The 11,958-nt window shown below is 37.3% G+C and overlaps 1 protein-coding gene across 2 annotated transcripts in view; it reads left to right on the top strand.

Moving 5' to 3' along the window:
• Positions 1-11,734: 11,734 nt before the first annotated feature.
• Positions 11,735-11,958, top strand: part of Tmem106b (transmembrane protein 106B) — a 19,395-nt gene continuing 19,171 nt past the window's right edge. Inside the window, exon 1 of one of the 2 annotated variants that reach the window (XM_013020053.1) lies at positions 11,735-11,917. The gene's annotated coding sequence lies outside the window, so the exon portion shown is untranslated. The remainder of the gene's footprint in view (positions 11,918-11,958) is intronic. The other variant, XM_013020052.1, reaches the window with a different exon arrangement.

The raw sequence follows: 11,958 nt of genomic DNA, 5'->3' as shown, positions 1-11,958 counted from the left end.
AATATATCTTGCCTTAATTTCTCCCTTGGACTGAAAAGGCTCTCCAATTTCTCTGCTTTATTCTAAATAAATATGTCAAAATGAGTCTGTTCCAAGAGAAAAAATAAAGAATTGTTTTATCCCTACTCATTCCAGCCAAATTTGTTTTTTCATTTCAACTAACAATACTAAGTGTATACTTTTTTTTTAGGGTAGAAAACTTACAGGAATCTATGATTTAGTTTCCACTGACTTTACTTAATCCAATGGTGAGTCTGCATAGCTCTACCTTCAATATTCCCCATCTACCCACTTATCATGAGTACTGATCACTGTCTTGGTCATGAAACCCTTCTTACATGTTTCCCAAATCTGGCACTTCTAACCCCAAAAAACATGAACAGGAGCATGGCACAAGTGGCTCATGCCTATAATCCAAGCTAATCAGGATGTTGTCACTTGGAAGACAATAGTTCAAAGCCAGCACAGGCAGAAAGTTCCACACAGTTGCTAGATTAATTTCACAATGTGTCCAGTCCTGCTGAGCACATTTATTATAGTTTTTAGCCTTAGCATCTGGCCTTGGGCACATGTTTGCTGGGATGATATTAAGGCCCTCTGCATGGGAAATATACAGTCTCTCAGATGTAATGCTTGTCCTTCTAGCTTTCCTGGTTTGATTTTGCCATTGAAGTTCATTTCTGTTGAGCTTACTACTTAGACATGCTCATTACCTTCCTATTAATGTTTTGTGTGATTTACTATTTAATCATTTTCCCCCCAGCTATTATCCTCATTATTAAGAATTAAGGTTCTACATGGAAGTACATTTCTTTTCCTCACTTGCTTGTAGGTTTACTTGAATTGTGGTATGAGCTAGCTTATTGCCATTGAGATGTATTGGTGAGTTTATTTAATTCTTGGCAGCATGATACTGAGTCTCAAATTCAAAAGTAAACAAGACACAGGGAACATCTGACAGCATAATACAAGCCAAGTTAACCAATCAAAGACACAATCTACTGCTGGAATGTACTTACTGATGACTAATGGAAAATTACTGAACCTCACCTCTAACCTTGACATTCTAGGCATATCTTTCACAAGAGGTCAGACATGCATATGTAATAAGTACAGCACTCAAAAAAATAAGCCTTGGGGGAGATAGTTAATCATGTTTGAGTAGGTTCTACTTTTTCCTTACATTCCTGGCACCGGAATTATGCTTGAATTAATTATACATGGATAATGGCTGTGACTAAGGCCTGAAAAATTATTTTGTGTCAATCCTATGAGGATTTTAGGTTTACCTGTGAACCACTGCAGTCATAAGTGGAATAAAAAGTGCCATATAAACTTTCCTGTGCAATCAACTGGGAACACAATTATGTGTAACAGTGTGTTTCCAGATCCCCTTTTCACTAAGAAGTTGCAATAAGGTTTATCTTTGTGTATATAAATAAGTTACCTTCCTTTTGGCCAATTCCTTATGGTTCCCAAGAAACACGAAATTTACCACATTGTTTTTTTTTTTGTATTGACTTGCTCCAAATAACATCTGTGATATTAACCATAAACTAATTTATGTTGCAAGGTAGTCAACTGATTCTGAATATATTTAAGTGTTTTGAGTCTTACCAATGGTGGCTACAATATCTAAAAATGGTGGCTTAAAACAAAGGAGGGAGTAACAATTCTCTGTAGGAAATGGACTCATTACGTTGCTCATGTAACTGTAACCCCTTTGTAGAGTATCTTTACAATAAAAATATATATTAAAAAAACATAGTTAAATAGCATCCACCACCACCACCACCACCACCCCACAAAAACAAATAGAATTTGGCTCATTCTAATTTTTATTTTTTATTTTATTTTTGCCAGTCCTAAGGCTTGAACTCAGGGCATGGACACTGTCCCTGAGCTTCTTTTGCTCAAGGCTAGCACTCTACCACTTGAGTCACAGTGCCACTTGTGGCTTTTTCTGTGTATGTGGTACTAAGGAATCTAATCCAGGGCTTCATGCATGCAAGGCAAGCCCTCTACCACTAAGCCACATTCCTAGTCCTATTCCAAAATTTTATTGATTTCTTTTCATTGTGCTAAAGAAGTTTAGATATATACAAATAAAACTTTAAACAAATACTAGTAGGGATGTGGCCAAAAGGGAAAGCTACCATGCTGTTGGTAAGAATGTAACTTGTTCAACAACTCTGGAAAGCAGTATAGAGGTTCCTCAAAAGACTAAACATAGAGCTTCCCTATGACGCAGCAATTCCACTCCTGGGCATTTATTTAATTGACCACAAACAAGGCAACAGTAAAGCCATCAGCACAACCATAATTATTGCAGTATTTTTTACCATAGCCAAGATATGGAATCAACAAAGATATACGCATTATTTGACCTTGGTAACTGTAACCCCTCTGTGCATCACCTTTACAATAAAAATTTAAAAACAAACTTGAGACACAGCATCACTTCCGGCTTTTTCTGAGTAGTTTTTATTGGAGATCATGGACTTTCCTATTACCCAAGTTGGCCTCAGCCACCTGAATAGCTAGGATTACAAGTGTAAGCTATAAGCATCTGGCCAAAACAAAGCAAAACAAAAAACTTTAAAGAATAGTTCTATAGAATCTATTTCTGTTATTATATTCAAACACTTGATTTAAATTAGGAATTAACATTGTATTTATTTAACATTTTATTTTATTTTTAATAAGTTTTTATTGTGAAAATACTGTACAGAGGGATTTCAGTTACATGAACAAGGAAATGAATACATTTCTTATCAAGCATTGTTGCCTCCTCCTTTGTTTTTCCCCTACCATCCCTTCCCTCCCACCTCCACAATTGAACTTCCCTCCCCCACATGCCCCGACCTTGTCCCCCCAACCCCCTCCTACCTCTGCCGCCTAAATTGTAAAGTTCGATTTTCAGCATAGTGTCTTGTACATCTCATTGTTACAATGGGTCAAACTGTACACCTAATTAAACATTCTGGGTTTTTTTTTCCCTTCCCTTCCCCAAATTATACTGACATCAAATACAGTGAAAACAAGGGTTATACTGTGGGGAAGGAACATACAAAGCAACAAAAAATACCACATGGTACCTTATAAATACATTACAAACAATAGCAAGAAAGAAAAAAACTACTTGTTTCCCTATCTTGGGGTTCATTTTGCTTAACTTCACAATATATGCCACTTAAGGAATGACCAGAAATTCTAATATACAAAAATATCCTAATTTTACCCACAAATGAGTGTATTTTCAGTTTTGACATTTTTAGTACAAAAATAAGTCAAATATAGATAGTATAAGGAAACAAATAAAATTTTTGTAAAAAATATTTTAGAATAGAGCATACTAGATGTCTTAGAATCATATAAGATTCCTTGCAGAGGGCCTTAATATCATCCTAGCAAACATGTGCCCAAGGCCAGATCCTAAGGCTAAAAACTATAATAAACGTGCTCAGCAGGACTGGATGCATTGTGGACTTAATCTAGCAACTGGGTGGAATATATTCGTTCTCCCTTATATCTGACTGCATCTTCTAACTCATGCCTTAGATTAGGGAACAAATGGCAGGTACAAATGTCATCTGATATTGACTCTTTAAAATTGCTGTTAACTTTATTTCATATTTGATAGGCAGAAATTTGCATTTTCTGTTTCAAAATTCTATATATCACATATACCTATTTCTTGTCTTCTTAGTCTTTATGTCCCAGTTGTTCCTAAAAATACGACAAAAAAACAACAGTAGTTAGGTTAATTAGTAACTAGAAGATTCCAGATAGCACTTATTTTCATGGCATTTACTATAAGTACTAAATTTGAAAGCTTTTTCAAAAATATTTATGATTAGGGCAGGCCAGATGTTCAAGAGAAAATGCATCTATTTAAATATGAAGTGCCAAATCTCACTTAATATCCCGCTCTTTATTTATAAAGTTACTTTTCATTAACTACTTTCTTTCAACTTTATAGTATGCAATGTTAACATTTATTTTAAAATGAACATATCACCAGATGTAGTGGCACATGTGCAATCCTAGCAATTGGGAGGCTGCAACAGAAGGATTGAAAGTTTAAGTCCTAGAAAACATAATATGACCTTCTCTCACAACAAAAAACAAAATGATACCTTCCCCAACATATCATTCCTCTGATTCATAGAAAAGCACTATGGATAAAAAATATAATGAATGATAAAGATAGGCCCAGAAGGTGACTTTACAGTTCACCTAGGTGAAGAGGTGGTGATAAATAATAGGACAAATAAGATTAGAAAACAAGCCAGGCATCCAAGGCTCATGCCTGTAATCCTCCCTACTCAAGAGGCTGAGATATGCGGATCATGGTAGTTCTTTTTTATTGTTGAGTGGCATTCTGTTAATGAATAAACAAATGTAAACCACATTGACTATTCAGTTGATAAATATTTGGTGATTTTTTCCCCCTTTAAAGTTAAGGCCCAATCAACGTAAGTCTACTAAAAATATATAATCCTTTTGTAGTCATATGGTGTTTTTCTATTTTTTAATTTTATTGATTCATATGTTTATAAATATTTATGGGATATGATATAATGCTATCATTTGTGATGAGAACATACAAATCTACTCTTTCAGCTATTTTGAAATACAGTATTTCTGTTAATTATAATTGCCATGGGGTGCAATCGTAGAACTTGTTCCTGCAAACCAACAACATTGTACCCAGAGGCTGTGATCTGAGGATCATGATCCGAAGCCAGCTGGGCAGAAAAGTCCCCATGAGATGCTGATCTTCAAAAAACCAGAAGTGGAACTGTGGCTCAAAGTGGTATAGCACTAGCCTAGAGCAAAAAAGCTCAGAGACAGCATCCAGTCCCTGAGTTGAAGTCTCATGACAAAAAAAAAAAAAAAATTAAAAAACAAGACAAAAATACAGGATGACACAGGCCAGATGAAAGTGAACTTTATGAACTTTATAGAAATGCAGAGGCCAAGTCTAAATATTAACGGGGATTAGAGGATATAAACACCAAATAAGCCCAGAAATAGTGAATTTGAGTTACAAATCTGTGTAATTCCTTATAGTTTGAGGATAAAGGGTGCAAAGAATTAAGCTTCAGAATTGAAGAACAAATCAGAATAATACCTCTACTTTTTATAAGAATATAATTTTAATGTTTACTGAATCATAGTTTTTATGGATTTCTTTTTTGTTTGTTTTGGGGGGGGTCCGGTAGTGGGGCCTGAATTCTGTGCCTGGGCACTGTCCCTCAGCTCTTCAGCTCTAGGCTAGCGCTCTACCACTTGAGCCACAGCGCCACTTCCGGCTTTTTTCTTTTTGCTTATGTGGTACTGCAGAATCGAACCCAGGGCCTCAGGTATGCAAGGTAAGCGCTCTACCACTGAACCAACTTTCCAGCCCTGAATCATAGTTTTTATACAATAGATTGAAGACCTTTAGTTTAAGCAGTGATACACAACCTCATAACTATCATCTCAAACAAGGCAAATATTTACTGAATTCTGGAAAGATCCAATTTGTTCCTTTTATTGCTAATTTCTTCTTCTAACTGATGTAGCCAGTATCTAATTTTTATAACTATTTGTTTATTTTGTCTTTTCTTAGAATCCAGGTAAATGGAATCACACTGTGTATTTTCTTGGCATTTAGAAACTTTTACACAACAGAATGTTCTGTTGCTTTTGTCAGTAGTTTTTTTTTTTTCTCAACAGTATTCTGTTAATGAATACACAAATATAAATCACATTGTTTATTCAGTTGATGAATATTTGGTGATTTTCCCTCCTCTAAACTTAAGGCCCAATCAGTGTAATTCTACTAAGTATAGTGTTACATAATCCTTTTGTAGTCATATGGTGTTTTCCTATTTTTTAATTTTTTATTGATTCATAACAATTATATAGAATTTATGGAATGTGATGCAATGTTATCATTTGTGATGAGAATCTACTCTTCCATCTATTTTGAAATACAACGTACTTTTGTTAATTATAATTGCCATGGGTACAATAGGAGAACTTGTTCCTGCAATCCAACACCATTGTACCCTTCACTAACCTCTCTACATTGCTCCCTTTGCTCTTACTTCCCAGTAGATTAATCACCACTTTACTCTCAGTCTACTGTTTTAAATTTCTCATGTGAGTGGTCATGAGATACCTGTCTTTCTGGGCCTCACTTACATCACTTCATCCATGTTGTAGCAAGTGGCAGGATTTTATTTGACACCATTTTTCTGTTAATATTATGAGTTACTTACTAATCCAAACAAGTGAAATTTTCATGTTTAATTTTCTAACTTTTCTAATTGCTCATGTGTGTGAATATATATGTACACACACATGCATGAATGTGCTGCTAAAATATCAAACGAGAGCCTGGAGCATCCTAAACAAGCCCGCTACCACCAATGCATGGTTGTGGTACTCCCACTTATTTTTCACAATTCTTAGTAAGGCCTGGAGGAGGGAAAGAGCCAAAGAAATGCTCAAGAGGACAATGGCACCCTAGCCTAAGTTTCACAAAACAAACAAAAACCCCACAAAAGCCTATTTTCTAAAATACTCTCTCTAATCATTCATGTTTTCTATTTTTCTACAGTTCCAGTAAGATATGGGAGGGAGAAGGAATAGAGGAATATTTACCAGATTGAATTTAATGTCTACTTGACAATTCAAAATCCAGGCCATTTCTATGATTTTTCACATTAATTGTTCTTTGACGTGACCATGGACCACATTTTGTTGCTCCTGACTAAATCTTGTATATTGATGGGGAAAGATGAGGCGGCAACACTGGAAGAGGTAACATTGATCAAGTTGTTTTTTGTTTTTTTGTATTTATAACTTGACTTGTGAAACTGAACCCCCTCTATACAATTCCTTAATAAAAAGTAATATTAATAAATCTTATAATTCTTTAAAAAAATTCTGCTGTAACTGGGGCTTGAAATTTTGGTCCCACAATTTCCAGTGGCTTTTACTTTGTTCACAGTTGGTGCTCTATTTGAGCTGCATCTCTACTCCTAGCATTTTGTTGGTTAATCTGAGATGAGAGTCTTACAGATTTGTCTGTCTGGGCTAGTATCAAACTGAGATTCTCAGATCTCAGTCTTCTGAATAGATAGGATTATAGGTATGAGTCACCAGTGCCTAGCTAGTCTTATAATTCTTAATGCTATTGTATACTAGGTACAGTATATAATATGGATCTTTAAAAGTATCTTCTCACTTCTATTAGGCTTCTTGTCTTGAAGGCCTAATCAATCAATTCTTTAGATTTGCCAAGTCTTAATTTTGTTGAAGCTTTAATTAGATTCAGTTCACCATTTCCTTCAAATAGGCTTGGATTTTCAGCTCTGACAAAACTCTGGAGATCACTTTTTTACTTTAAAAGTCAAGCTTCCAGCATGCTCATAGGGTTATCGTTATTTTCCAGACCTGCCTCAGGAGAATTTCCTCCACCTATTGCCCCGTTTTCAGCCCTTAGAGAGTTTCCACAGTACCTCAGAAGAGAGTCTGGGATCTGTAAAGTGATTAATCTCAGTCATGAAGCTCTACCCTCTATATTCAACTACTACAATTGAGCATTTCCTGAAAACCTCCATAAAGAGCTAAATGGTGGCTGCAGACTCACCCTGTGACTGGAGCTCCATGAGACTATAACCTGTCATTCCAGCCCACACATCGCCAATAAATCTTTGACTAGTCTTTCTTTCATTATGGTCCACTCCTCCTTGTCAATTGTTTTATATGAAATAAAAGCAGCCATAATTCTCTCCACTCTCAGAAAGTTTGCACTGCTTGTTAGATTTCAGTTTATTTACTTGTGTTCTTACCTTTCTATATCTAAAACAAACTTCTCTAGTTTGTGTTGTTCGTGAGTAGAGTGAGTCTCTTATAACTTAAATTGATAGGACTTTGGATTTCTGGACCTGGTTTTCCTCTTTTCTACAATGGTCATCATCACATAGACAATAAAAAAACTTGAAATACTTCTTTTTCTTTCCTCTAGACATTTTACTTTATGATTGGCATTTGTATCCATGTAGTGAAAAGCAACTTTTATCTCCTTATGGCTACCATTTATTACTATTGCCTAATATTTTCACTGTACCTTTTCTATGTTTACATACACAAATGTTTAGCATTGTAGTACAGTTGCCCACTTCATTCAAGATAGCAACATGCCCTGCAGGACTGTAGCGTAGGAGGAATAGACAACACAACATAACCCAAGAATACAGTAGGTTACACCTCCTAGGTTTGTATAACTACATGCTGCATGTTCATACAATGACAAAACCAACCAACAATGGTTTCCAGAACTAATCCATCAGGAACAATGGGGCTGTAACCAGGTAGGTCACTTCCTAGGTCAGTAATCTCATCAAAGATTGTTCTACTTATCTGATTTAAATGCATTTATGATTTGAATACAGAATTTCCCCAATAGCTTATGTGTTGAGTCTTGGTCTCCAGTTGCTGGCCCTTTTTGGGAGGCAGCAGAGACTTGGCTATGTTGGATGTAGATGGAGAAAATAAGTCATTAGAGACCTATCCTTTTATACCTGGTTTCTTGCTCCTTCCCCCATTATCTTTCTTAATTCTAACTACCACAAGGGAGCAGCTCTGGCTTACCATAGCCTTCCAACCATGTAGCTTGGGCCTCATCTCAAACCCAAAAGTGACCACAGACAGAACACGAGAAAAAATAAATCTTTCCTCATTGAAGTTGTTTCTGATTTTTCGGATACTTGGTTGCATTGACAAAAGATCAATTGGGTGCATATTATTAGGATATTATTAAAGAGGATATAAGATGATAACCTGAAAGACTCTTGTAATGTCCTAGGAGTACTTTAAAAAAGATTAAAGCATCAATTTGAATATAGTGAGCTTCCTCCATTCTTTATATATTACTGGCTATTACTAATATAGATATTGCCAAAGTCCGTAATCCTTCCCATGGATTGTACCTCACTTGTTTGTCTGGGAATGAAGTGCAGACAAATAATGAAACGTCTACTATGTACTTCTCTTCATACGAATCACTGATTCTTCTTCATACGAATCACTGATTCTTCTTGAGCTGTGACTCTTTTTCTGCAAGTTCCACTCAAAACTCCTATTTGTAACTCTTTCAGAAAATATTAAATGACAATCAAATCTCACTGGTTCTGGTTTCTAGTTGTTTCTCTTAATTAGTTTTCAGCTTGATTTTATTTTTTATTGTGTCCTCGCTCACAAACAGACAAACGTTCATAGTTAAATACACTAATTTGTTTCACAACATGGGCTTTGCACTTGGTGCTCCATTGCCTGCCCTTGCCTTCTGGGATTATCCAGCTCCTAAAGTATCTGCTCCTCAAAAAAGTACTTTTTAATCACTAATTCTGAACCATGCCATTTCTCTATAACCATTTACCTTAGCATCTTTTACTTAGCTCTCTTCCTCATTTGACTTTTCTATGTTGATAAATTCAATTTTTTCAAACTTTAGCAAGTTTTTCAGGTATGGTGAAACATTCTTGTAATCCCAGTACTTGGAAGGGTTTAGAAAGGAAGATTGTGGGTTCAAAGCCAGAGTAGAATATATAGTCAGATCCTGTCACAAAAGCAAAACCAGCAAATAAAAATTAACAAACTTTGCTCTTCGTAAGATTGTTTTCAGCAGATATTCATCATTTGCTTAATCCTAGTTATTCTAAGACTCTTCTATACTTTCTTGTTATATTAAATTGACTTGTCAATCTACCTGACTTCTTACCTCTCTCAATTTTATTAATATAAAAGAGGAAAAAATAGTAAAAATGTTAGGAATATCTTTTGTATTTACATATTGGAATTACAACCTCATTATCATTTGGGGTTCTAGTTTGTTTCACTTACCTCTTTCATTTTTTCTTTTTCCTGGTACTCAGGCTTAAACTCTGGGCCTGGGTGCTATCCCTGAGCTTCTTTTGCTCAAGACTAGAGTGCCACCAGTTGACCCACAGCATCACTTCCAGCTTTTTTAAAGTAGTTTATTGGAGTTGAGAGTCTAGCTTTGAACTGCAATCCTCAGACTCAACTTCCTGAGTAGCTAGGATTATAGGCATGAGCCACCAGCACTTGGCCACTTTTTCTTAAGTGGCTGCTAGAAAAATTAAAATTATATCTCTGGATTGTATTTGTTGATAAGTTATATTTTTGTTGGGTGGCTCTGGAGATTCATTGGAAGATAATGTTAAAAAAGAATATCTTGGGCTGGAAGGTGGCTCAGTGGTAGAGTGCTTGCCTTGTATGTATGAGGCCCTGGGTTCGATTCTTCAGTACCACATAAGCAGGAAAAGCTGGAAGTGGTGCTGTGGCTCAAATGGTAGAGTGGTAACCTCAGCTGAAAAGCTCAGGGACAGTGTGCAGGCCCACAGTTCAGGCCCCATGACTGGCAAAAAAAAAAAAAGACTATCTTCGAAAAAGAAATATCTGTGAGCATGTTTTCTCCAAAGTGCTTTAAGAAATTATTCTTACTACTTTTGTTATGCTCTTCCATAAAATTCTATAGTAATTATATTCCCTTTATAGTCTTTATTATAAAATTCTAAGACTTAATCACTGATAGATAGCTAGTTTCAAGTTTGATTAGATTTTATATTTTCTTTCCATTTAAAGATAATACATAATAATTTTGTATTCTGAATGCGAACAACCACTACATTGTATTATAGTAGCTTATATCTTATCTGCACATAATGATTTTGACTGCTAAATTATTTATTAATACTTTCTATGTAATAAAACATCTGATTTTTAAAAAATCAGTTTTAAAATAACTCATTGCCTGGAAAGATTATAGCTTAGTAGCCCAGTAATACCAAGGATAGGTCTTAGGGAGAATGACAGAATCAATTCAAGAATTGTCCCTCTTCCTTCACCATTCCAATTTATTGCAACCTACCTACTTATTTTTAAATTTCAAAATACAGAAAATAGAGGCTTAGTAAGAGTTTGGCAAAGTACTATATTAATTCAGTGTCACTATTGTCAGGTAGTTTCTTTGAACGGACACACTGTTCAGTGAATCTTTTTAGAGTCCTCATTGGATGTAGAATACATTCCAAACGATGGAATTGCTGGACCAAAGAATGTCAACATGTATTCTTATTTTCAAAATGAGATCGCCTAGGCCAAAATTCAAGACCAGAGCAGAAGTTCTGCGAGGAGCCCGGTGTGATCCTGAACTTTTCCTGACTTACCCAGCGGGGTTAAAGTGGCTGGAAGGACTCCTGACAGCCGCAGAGAAGACCAATAAAATAACATAGGAAGAAAACAAGAAAAGCGCAGGCCTTTGCGCCTGAGTGTCTGCGGGGCGGAAAGGCGTCTGCAAAGGCGCAGCGTGCTCTGCGGCCTCGGAAGTGAGCACAGCCAGCACCCACTCCCCGGTGAGAGGCCCAGGAGCCACACAGCCAAAAGCGCAAGTATTTCTCCAGTGACTAAACAAACACCTGATGGAGGGTGGGGTGGGAAGGGAAGTCCATTCTTAAGCCTGAAAAGGTACTGGACGCCAAAGTGTAGGGACCTGAACTCGAGACCTTCCCGTCCTCACCCAGACTGCGCTCCAAGGCTCAGCGCCGCCGGAGGAAAAGCGCGCGTGCGCGGTGCACATTCCCTAGGAATTTCCTCCCTCCCCTTCGCGCCCCCCACACGCATGCGCAGCGCAGCTAGCCGCAGCGCCCCGGCTCAGCTGACTCCGTCGTCGCGCTGCCCCTCCCCCGCCCGGCTCTGCCGCTGACGCGCGCTCCGAACCCCCACAGCTGGGACTGCGCCCCAAACCTGGGACTGCGGACGGCGTGACCCCGTGTCCGGGCCTGCCCGCGCCGGAGCAGCCCCGGGACTGCGCAGCGAGCCAGCTCCCCACGTGCCGGTGAGCGATCCCGGGCGCGCATTCCCGAGGCCCCCTGCCCG

The sequence above is a fragment of the Dipodomys ordii genome, unplaced genomic scaffold (genome assembly GCF_000151885.1).
Source record: "Dipodomys ordii isolate 6190 unplaced genomic scaffold, Dord_2.0 Scaffold48, whole genome shotgun sequence".
In the NCBI taxonomy this organism is placed as follows: Eukaryota; Metazoa; Chordata; class Mammalia; order Rodentia; family Heteromyidae; genus Dipodomys; species Dipodomys ordii.
The sequence above is the reverse complement of the archived record's forward strand: the minus strand, read 5'-3'. Positions and strand labels throughout refer to the sequence as shown.